This window comes from Pelodiscus sinensis, chromosome 9, assembly GCF_052426305.1.
Source record: "Pelodiscus sinensis isolate ZL-2025 chromosome 9, ASM5242630v1, whole genome shotgun sequence".
NCBI lineage: Eukaryota > Metazoa > Chordata > Testudines > Trionychidae > Pelodiscus > Pelodiscus sinensis.
Genome location: NC_143060.1, coordinates 13,362,758 through 13,373,671, shown reverse-complemented (window position 1 = coordinate 13,373,671; position 10,914 = coordinate 13,362,758).

Genomic DNA, 10,914 nt, shown 5'->3' with positions numbered 1-10,914 from the left:
AGTCTCCAACCCTGAAGGACCCGAGCAGTGTCATGTAAATCTTTCAATCTCTCTATACACACACACAGCCGAGTTGGGTGAGGTAATACCTTTTACAGGTAGGTGAGAGAGACAACATTTCAAAGCACACAGAGCTCTTCTTCAGGTCTAAACTGCGCACGCGCGCATATACGCACGCGCACACACACAGGAATAGCCTCATGATAAATTGCATTTATCCTACCTCTGTTCTCCCTCCCATCCTTGTCTCCCAGGACTTTTCTAACATTCCAACCCTTTGAGCAGCTTTATCTGCCTGGCAAAAAAAAAAAGACAGAGCTTTTCTTTTCTCCAAATGTGCTATTTTCCTCAGCCAGCCCCCAGTTAAGCAGGCTTTAGCCCTGTGCTGGAGACAGGTTTGTAGTCCAATATCTCTAAAACTAGAGCGATGTACTGTTACAGGGCATAGGGGCCAGCGAGCAAAGAGGCTCAATATTCCTTCCAATCAACTCCTCTCTCAGACCTGACAAACTCACTACACCCAAAACCACTTTCATGGTCTTTATCTATGAAGGACAGCATCTGTGGTGTCTACTGAAAGCTTTTATGCTACTGATAATCATTGTGGGATTTGTGTGGGGGTAATATTGAAGGAACAATGTCTCTATATTGAAATCTATGCCTAACTGTCCTGGAGTAAAAATTAATCACCAGGGAATCCGACCTCTCAGTATTGAACTGTTCAAGCAGGAGAGAGGTGTCACCCCCGGCCAGTTAGGGATGTAATGCCAGGTTCAATTGTCTACCTTTGCTCCGTACCAGAACAGCCAATGGAAAGCCATCAAAGATCACAGCAAGCAATCAAAGCCCCATGGCAGTAGAAAGGAACACGAGCGCAAACAGTGTGAACAGAGACAAAACACTGATTCAGTCTCTCACAGGCTGGAGATGGACGCTCTGCAGCCATTCACTGAGGAGGCAGCATGTTGAGTGCAGGTGGTTCATGAAAGACTCAGTCCTGATTCCTGGGGAGTCATGTAGCTCTGCAACAGATGAACATGGTAGCGGGGGGAGGGAGGGAGAATGCTAGATTATTAGATAGGAAAGATAACAGTAAGTAGAGGCTCTGGTTTGAGATTTATTATTTGTTTTAGATTTTAATGAGTTGTTTCCATCACTCTCACTTCTAGTCTTCTTTATACCATGTGACAGGGCGTTTGCCCTACACTGGCCCTTTAAGGGCAAAGCCCCAGCCCTGAGTGAGAGCTGAGAGCGAAGCCCCAGCTGAGGCAGTTCTGGCTAATGAGGGCCCAGGTGGGGGCTATATAAAGCAGGACCCCTGGAATAGTAGGGGCAGAACTGACTGCTGCTCTGGAGAGAGAGCAGTAGGGACCTGACTGCCAGGGAAGCAGGAGGCTTCCTGGAGGCAGGGCAGGGCAGGGCAGGGCAGGGCAGGGGAAGGAAGGAAGGCAGGCAGGCAGAGTTGGGGAAGCTCTGGCCAAGCGAGCTCCCAGGCTGCAGGGCCTAGAGCAGCCAGGGTAGGCAAAGGCAGCAGGTCCACACCCCTTTGCCAATGATGGGTGGCCATGTCAGATTGCAGTTTGCCCCTGGGGAAGGGGCTAGATGAAGCCTGGCAGTGGGTCACTGAGGCTAGGTGGGTACTGGGGAACTGGGTGTTCACAGGGCACCCTGTTCTCCTCCCAGGGAAGGGAAGGACCCTGGAGTGCAAGCAGGAAAAACACCAAACCCCGGAAGGGGGCTCAGACACTGGATGGCACTGCCGGAGAGCAGTGTCCTGAAGAGGATTCTGAGGTCCATGAATGACAAGTGTCAGGACTAGAAAGGGCAGTGAGGAGATGGGGAGGCGCTAGAGGGGGGCATCCAGCAAGTTAACAAGATAATTCCCAGGGCAACCAGCTGGAGGCACCATGGTGGTGAATCTGCCCTGTGCCATATCACCTGCATATTTTTAACTTCAAATACAGGAATGATACCTATGGCCACTGTTGAAGGGCAGGATACTGAATTAGATGGATGTTTGGTCTGAAGTAGTCTGTCCATTCTTAGATTCTTATACATGCATACAAATGGGATAATCACATTCAGTAGATTATAACTTTTCCAATGATACCTTACATGATGTATTTCACATAAAGCATATTCATAGAATCATAGAATGCTAGAAGTGGAAGGGACCTCAAGAGATCAAATCCAATCCCCTGCCCTCATGGCAGGATCAAGCAACATCTAGATCATCCCTGATAGTTGTCTGTCCAATCTGCTCTTAAATATCTCCAGTGATGAAGATTCTACAGCCTCCCTGGGCAATTTATTCCAGTGTTTAGCCACCCTGAGAGTTAAGAAGTTTTTTCCTAATGTCCAACCTAAAACCTCCCTTGCTGCAGTTTAAGCCCATTGCTTCTTGTTCTATCCCCAGAGGCCAAGGAGAACAATTCTAGTTAAGTCATAGTCATAAGCCCATTTTCATAAAGTTTATGGAATGCCCCTTGACAAATGGCACAACATGTAGCTCAATCCTCCCATTGCTGGGTTCATCAGGGCTATGTCTAAACTGGCAAGATTTTGCGCAAATACTTTTAATGGAAGAGTTTTTCCGTTAAAAGTATTTGCGCAAGAGAGCGTCTACACTGGCATGTGCTTTTGCACAAAAGCATCCATGCCAATGTAGATGCTCTCTTGTGCAAGAAAGCTCCAATGGCCATTTTAGCCATAGGGCTTTCTTGCGCAAGAAATTAACGTTGCCTGTCTGTACTTGCACAAGAGGGTTTATCCCTGAGCAAGAGCATCAGAGTATTTGCACACGAAGCACTGATTTTGTACATTACAACATCAGTGTTCTTGCGCAAATACTTGCGGCCAGTGTAGACAGGCTTTTGCACAAAATCTTGCCAATGTAGACACAGCCCAGGAGTATTATTAATAAGATTGTGACTCAGGCCTGGTCTACACTTACAAATTAGATCAACCTAGTTACATTGCTCACAGCTATGAAAAATTCTGGGCTCTGCCATAGATAGGTTGACCTAAGCCCTGATGCTGATGCAGCTAGGTCAACAGACGGATTCTTCCATCACCTAGCTACAGCCTCTGGGAGAGATGGATGATCAACAATAATGGAAAACCCCTTCTATTGGTATAGGAAAAATCTATGCGATGGTGCTACAGCAGCACAGCTGAAAAGTAGAGAGACCCTCAGACAGTCACATGTGTATTAAATAAAATGCTTTTCTGACCCTTTCCTTGTTTCTTAAATGGGGCATCAACTTTCAGCCATCCTAGGTAGGGTTGGGAGCTCAGAAACTAAGCAACATTAAGCCTGGTAAGCTTTTGGACAACAGACCTTGAAAGGAAATCCAAGGAGAACATAGGAAGTGATGTTGGTGAATCAATAGGTAGCATTCTTCTTGTTGCATTGGTACTACACCAATGGCCCAGGCTAGGGTTAGGACACATGTCTCCGGGAGGTACCATCTTGTAGATGAGACATTCAGGTCCCCTGATCAGATTAGATCAGTGGTGGGAAACCTGTGGTCCATTAGGGCTCTAGATGTGTCCATGGGACTTCTTTTTTTTCTGTTGCTCACATGCAGGGTGGCCAGATTCCACTAGATTCCATCCACATAGGTTTTTTTCCTACTGGTATTACTAGTGACACACTTGTAGAGCAAGGGCATATGAAGGGAGGCGTATGGTGACTGCACACAACATTAACTGTGAGAGCTGTGTGCTTCCTCTGGAGCCAATCAAACAGCCGCTATGGTTCAATCAGCACACTCCGCAAATTTCTAGTTACGCAAGCGCAGTTAGCAAAACTACCTAATCCCAGGAGGCTGCTTTGGTTATGACAACCTTGTGGCCCACTGAGATGAAGGAGGGCCACCCATGTGGCCCACCCACTAGGTCAGGGGTGTCCAAACTTTTTTCAAAGAGGGCCAGATTTGATGAAGTGAACATGCGTGAGGGCCGACCATTTTGCCTGACATTCTTTGAACCATTAAAATTAAATGCAAATTAACTATTTTATGCAAAGTTTATTGCAAACGGCATACTTTTCATTTTGTCACATGGATGACAAATCTAAACAGTGTTAAATCACTCTGCCTTTCATATCTGAAGGCCAGATGAAAAAAAAATCCAGGAAGCTGAAATATGTCAGGAACATTGTAAAGCACATTACATATTACTGGTAATAAAGGTTGTCTGTCAACTTTTAAGTTCAAAAAATATGAACAGGAACATAACACCAAGTATACATGTTGTGTCCAAATATATTTATAACTGATTTAGACCAACTGACATTAACTGAGATTTTACAATGTATTCATCTCAATGCATATGGATTCGTTGGGGGCCATAAAAGATAGATATTGCCAAATTACCTGTGGGGCCGTATTAAACCGGAACACGGGCCGCAATTGGCCCGCGGGCCGGACTTTGGACATGCCTGCACTAGGTTGTCCATTGCTGGGTTAGATGATCTGTTACTCTCCATCCTAAAGTGTTATGTGACACTGATGAGACCGGATGGGTTGGTAGTATCTTTTATTGGACTTATTAGTTGGTAGAAGAGACAAGCTTCTGAGCTTACACAGAGCTCTTCTTCAGGTCTAGGAAAGGTACTCAGTGTGTCCCAGCTAAATACATGGTGGATCAGATTGTTTCTCATGAGTAGTTAATACATATTGTAAGAGACCATTCAAAATGAAGTGGTCTGTTAACATGTGAGCTACGTCTAGACTGGCATGATTTTCCACAAATGCTTTAACGGAAAAGTTTTTCCGTTAAAAGCATTTGCAGAAAAGAGCGTTTAGATTGGCACGGCCGCTTTTCTGCAAAAGCACTTTTTGCGAAAAAGCATCCATGCCAATCTAGACGCGGTTTTGCGCAAGAAAGCCCCGATCGCCATTTTCGCTATCGGGGCTTTTTTGCGCAAAACAGTTTTTAGCTGTCAACACTGGCCCTCTTGCACAAAAACATTTCCGGAAAAGGGCATTTGCACGAACGGAAACGTCAAAGCATTTGCGCAAGAAGCACTGATTTCAGACAGTAGAACGTCAGTGCTTTTGCGCAAAATCAAGTGGCCAGTGTAGACAGCTGGCAAGTTTTTGCCCAAAAGCAGCTGCTTTTGCAGAAAAACTTGCCAGTTTAGACGCAGCCGTGATGTTGCTCTGTGGTGTTAAATAGCTGCCATGTTCTTCCTCCAAGTGGCTGCCTTTTAGTGGTCCATGAAGGGATTTCTTTGTGAGTTTGCCTGCAAAGGATTTGGGGAACTCTTTGTTCTATGTAAAATGTAGGGCCAAATTCATCTGCTGGACAAGTCCTCCACTGAAACCACTGGCACTACCCCAAGGATGAATTTGGTCCTATCCCGATGCTAATATCAGTTCTGGAGTCTCCATTTGGTCTAATCTCCTCCTATTGGGTTTCCACTTAGCCTAGGATGTCTTTGAGAGAGAACATCCAAAGTAGAAACTATGGACCATAATCACACCCAGGATAACCCGGCTAAACATAGCCAGTTGAATAATTCCATACAATTTTACTCTGATAAAATACATCAGACAACTAGGGGGTAATATATAGCTTCAGCAACTTAGCCTATGTATACAAGATGGCTGTCTACACTGCACCCCTTTTCCAGGGATGTAGATTAGACAAGTCGGAATTGTAAATGCCGCGGGGGATTTAAATTTCCCCCGCGGCATTTAAATAAACATGTCTGCCGCTTTTTTCCGGCTCGGGGCTTTGCCGGAAAAGAGCGCCAGTCTAGGCAGGGATCTTTCGGAAAATAAAGCCCTTTTCCGGAGGGTCCCTTATTCCTGATTTTAAGAGGAATAAGGGACCTTTTAATTTAATTTAACCCTATTAATTTAAATATCTATCCTTACCCAATTCCTAGGGCTCAGGGTGTAACTTCCTGCAGATTTGTGGGACCTTTTACCAGTGAAAGAGCTTACAAAGTAATATCCTTACTCTGTTTATTAACAACTGTCAAGCAAGAGGAATACACATTCTAAGCATACAGTACCATGCTCCCCAACCTGATTAAAAAACAGGACTATGTAGCACTTTAAAGACTAACAAGATGATTTATTAGGTGATGAGCTTTTGTGGGCCAAACCCACTTCCTCAGATCAAATAGTGGAAGAAAATTGTCACAACCATATCTACCAAAGGATATAATTAAAAGGATACATCATTTTTTTCATTCATTTTTTTTAATTGTATCCTTTGGTAGATATGGTTGTGACAATTTTCTTCCACTATTTGATCTGAGGAAGTGGGTCTGGCCCACGAAAGCTCATCACCTAATAAACCATCTTGTTAGTCTTTAAAGTGCTACACAGTCCTGTTTTTTGTTTCAGCTACACTAGCCTAACACGGCTACATTTCTACCACTATTCAACCTGATTAGCAGGCAAACTTCCCTTGTGGCCAAGCCAGGTCAGTCTCTTCTGGATTCTGGCTGCGGCATGTCACGGCCATGCAGAGGATTCTTGGCAGTTCTGATCTTAGGCTGGGTCTTGGAGGTGAGTCCCAGGTCTTTCCTTCTTGTTCTTTCTGTTCCTTCTTTTTCTTACTTTCTTTCCCTGCTGGTCTACTTCTTGGACCACAGTGTACTTGAGTCCTGCTTAGCTATACCTTACCAATTATTTTACTAACATTTTACTAACCAATCATAGAATCATAGAACTGGAAGGGACTTCAAGGTGTCATCAAGTCCAGTCCCCTGCCCTCATGACAGAACCAAGCAACATCTCTAGATCATCCCTGATAGATGTCTATCCAACCTGCTCTTAAATATCCCCAGTGATGTAGATTCCACAACCTCCCTAGGCAATTTATTCCAGCGTTTAACCCTTCTGAGAGTTAAGAAGTTTTTCCTAATGTTCAACCTAAACCTCTCTTGCTGCAATTAAAGCCCATTGCGTCTTGTCCTATCCTCAGAGGCCAAGGAGAACAATTTTTCTCCCTCCTTCTTGTAACACCCTTTTAGATACTTGAAAACTGCTATCATGTCCCCTCTCAGTCTTCTCTTTTCTAAACAAAACAAGCCCAATTCTTTCTCTGGGCCTTCTTCAATTTCTCCACATCTTTCTTGAAATGTGGTGCCCAGAACTGGACACAGTATACCACCTAAGGCCTAATCAGTGCAGAGTAGAGCGGAAGAATAATTTATCGTGTCTTGCTCACAACACTCCTGTTAATGCATCCCAGAATCATGTTTGCTTTTTTAGCAACAGCATCACACTGTCGATTCCTATTTAGCTTGTGGTCCACTATGACCCCTAGATCCTTTTCTGCAGTACTCCTTCCTAGATAGTTGCTTCCCATTCTGTATGTATGAAACTGATTGTTCCTTACTAAGTGGAGTACTTTGCATTTGTCCTTATTAAATGTCATACTATTTACCTCAGACCCTTTCTCTAGTGTGTCCAGATAACTTTGAATTATGACCCAATCCTTCAAAGCACTTGCAGCACCACCCAGCTTGGTATCATCTGCAAACTTAATAAGAGTACTCTCTATGTTATCATCTAAATTGTTGATGAAGATAATGAACAGAACTGGTCCCAAAATAGACCCCTGTGTAATCCCATTCATTATGCCCTTCCAGCATGATTGTGAATTGTTAATAACTACTCTCTAAGAAAGATTATCCCTCCAGTTATGCACCCACCTTATAGTAGGCCTATCTAGGTTGCATTTCCCTAGTTGATTGATAAAAAGGTCATGCAAGACCATGTCAAATGCCTTATGAACATAATATAACAATCACAACATACACTATCTTAGTTGATTTACACCAAGCAAAATTAATTGTACAGCAGACAGAAATAACTAAAACCAGACAGAGATCATACAGGTAAACAACAGGAAAATGAGGACCATAATCATAGAATGAGGATTCCATAATCCCAGCTATTGAAAAGGATTTTTTTTTTTTTTTTTTTTTGGCCAGATGAATTGCTATCAAGCTAAGTTTTCTTTACCTATCTTGAAATCTGTTTATCTGGAGATAGAGGGTTCCATTAGAACAGTGTCTCCTTAACAGTCTTGATATTACACTATTGCAGGGATGTGAAACCAAACACTCACTCATGTGGTCCCGGAGTGAGAAGGAGAAAGACACGCCCTACATTCCCCTCCCACACCAGAGCCTAGGGGAGCCCAGGCTAATAGATTTTGTGTGCTCCAGCCCTGTGGTGGGATGGTGTGGGGGCAAGAGCCCTGAGTGGCCCAGGGTTGGATTAAGACCTTTAGAGGCCCTAAGCACTGAAAAGATTATAGTGCCCCCAATATGTAATTCAAAATAAAAACAATACTATACCATAAAATAAAAAATTATTTTTCGAAATGACACAAAATTTACATGTATGCTGAAATTAAAATAGCTTCTTTCTAGATTTTCTGATTGCAAAATTCTGGATAAATTCATCAAAGCTGACTCAACGAAGCATGTCCATACACATTGGGAAAGTCTATCAAGTCTGTCCTGACACGTTGTTGTTCTCTGAGGGTTTTTTATTCTTTTCAGCTGAGAAAAAGAGCATCCTGCGGTGCAGTTAGTAACCATCAATGTTAGAAAAATACGTACAGTAGTGCGATCTCTACATTTGGAAATACACATTGTATTCCATCTTTCAATATTGTGTCATGAATGCGACTGAATTTCATTTTTCCTGTGTCATTAAACTTTGTGCGTATATAACAGTGGAACTGCCGTACTTCACCACAGAGATTCATGTTCAAGTGAACAGGGTATGAGTCAACTAGCTTTTGGGAACCTTGTGAATATTGTTCGTCAGATAAGTCCATATCATTTAGAAAAGAAAAGATACTTCTTTGTACACTTCACCTCTCCTCTTCATATGAGCTTCAAGTGTATCAATTATAGTGTAGTAAGTAGATACACAAAATTTGTCTCTAGGAGTCAGTGCTGTTTCTGTTGCACTGCTATCATTTGCTTGTTTTTTCCTGATTCGTTTGCGGGACTGGGCTTCTTTGTAGTTAGTATCAGGCAAGATATCTTTTGATATGTCTTCAAATCTTTTGAAATCATTCCTCAAAGTGTGTAAGTGTTCTGCTAATGATTGACAGAGGTCTGCACATGTTTTCAAATCCAATTCGTTTTTTTGGAGAGCTTGACTTGTGTGGTAAAAGTGTTGTAAAATTTCATTCCACACGGTCAACATGAATACAAACTCTAGTTCTTGCATCTTGTTTGCAATGTTTTCTGCCTCTTGTATAGTTTCTTCCTTTTGTGATTGGTCTTCAGCTATATTTATAATGCATCCACAATCTTTGAGTAGGACTCCAGAACTGCACTTGTTGCCACTGCATGTGCCTTCCAGCGAGTATTAGAAAGAGATTTCAACACACGATCATTGCCCAAATATGTTTTAAGAACTGCCCATCAGTGTGTTGAGGCAGAGAAAAATGTATAAAATAACTGGACTGTTGAAAAAAAACGTACTGCCACCGGACAACAATCAACAGCACTGCGGCCAACGAGATTGAGAGAGTGTGCAGCACATGGTATGAATATGCATATTTGTTCTATTCTAAAAGCTTCTTCTGCATTCCTTGATAATGCCCTGACATGTGGGCAGCATTGTCATGAGACTGACCTCGCATTATTTCTATCTGTGTTAGTAAGATGTCCCCCTGGTTTAGGTGGGGATAAGTAATAAAAAGAGAACAGAAAAATGGGGGAAGAGTGTGTAGTGGAGTGTAAGGAAGTCTAACAAAGTTCTGACTTTTCCCATGATGACTACTTTGATGGGTTTTTTTTAAATATTAAATTTTAAAAAAAATCATTTTTTTTTTGGTGCCCCTGCTTTGCTGGTGCCCTAAGCATGTGCTTAGTCTGTCTATTGGGTAATCCAGCCCGCCTGAGCCTCAGAGATCTAAACCAGGCAAGCCTGGGGCCACATCTAGCCCCTAGGCCTGAGGTACCCCACTCCTGCACTATAATGGATTGTGAGTATGTGACCCCGTTTTACAGCTAATGGCTGCTGTTCCTTCAGTCTGGCTGTTGTTAAAGGTCTTAGGCTTTAGACCTTCCAATATGGCAACAGAAAAAGGCCTTATCCTTACACCTCTGTGGTTGGGTCAGTATTACAGAGAGAGAAAGTTGACAGCTGGGCTTCTTAGAGAGGCTAAATGAGTAGGGCACCGAAATTCAGTGGGAAATGGGGATCTAACTGCCTTGGGATCATTTGAAAATGCCAGTCCTATGATTTAAATGACTGTCGTGAAAAGAAGAATGTACCTTCCTAGGTAGGTGGACTTTCCAAGGTCACCTGGAGTGCTACACCAGAGCTACTCGCTGAGCTCAGATCTCCTGACTCTCAGACTTGTGGTTTAGTCATTAAACCTGCCCTAGATGATTTGCCCAAGGTCACACAGGCAGTAAGTGGCAGAGCAGAGAATGGTCTCAGCCCCTGGAGAGATACAAGTCTTATTATTCTAATTCCTTAGATTATAGACTAAACAGTCACTGTAAAAGCTTTCCTCATGATTGCATAGCTCTGTCTCTGCATGTGTGTGTGTGTGTGTGTGTGTGTGTGACAAATCTTACAGAAATAGTTGGGATTTAGGATCGTAATGCCCAAATCTTCAAAGGTATTTAGGTTCCTAACTCCCACTGAAATCAATGCAAGTTAAACACAGAAATACCTTTGAGGATCTGGGCTTTAGGAGCCTGTGACTTTTGAAAATGGGCCTGAGGCCTCTCAATGATGTAGCCCTCGCGATGCTGGGCACAGCAACCCCTTAAATACTTTAAAATCTGGCTCGTAAGTCACTTAGACACTTCTGAAAATTTTACACTTTGTCTTTCTGTGCTTCATTTGTACAACGGGGATACCAGCTCTGCCCTACCTCCCTGGAGCGTTGTGAAGATGACTG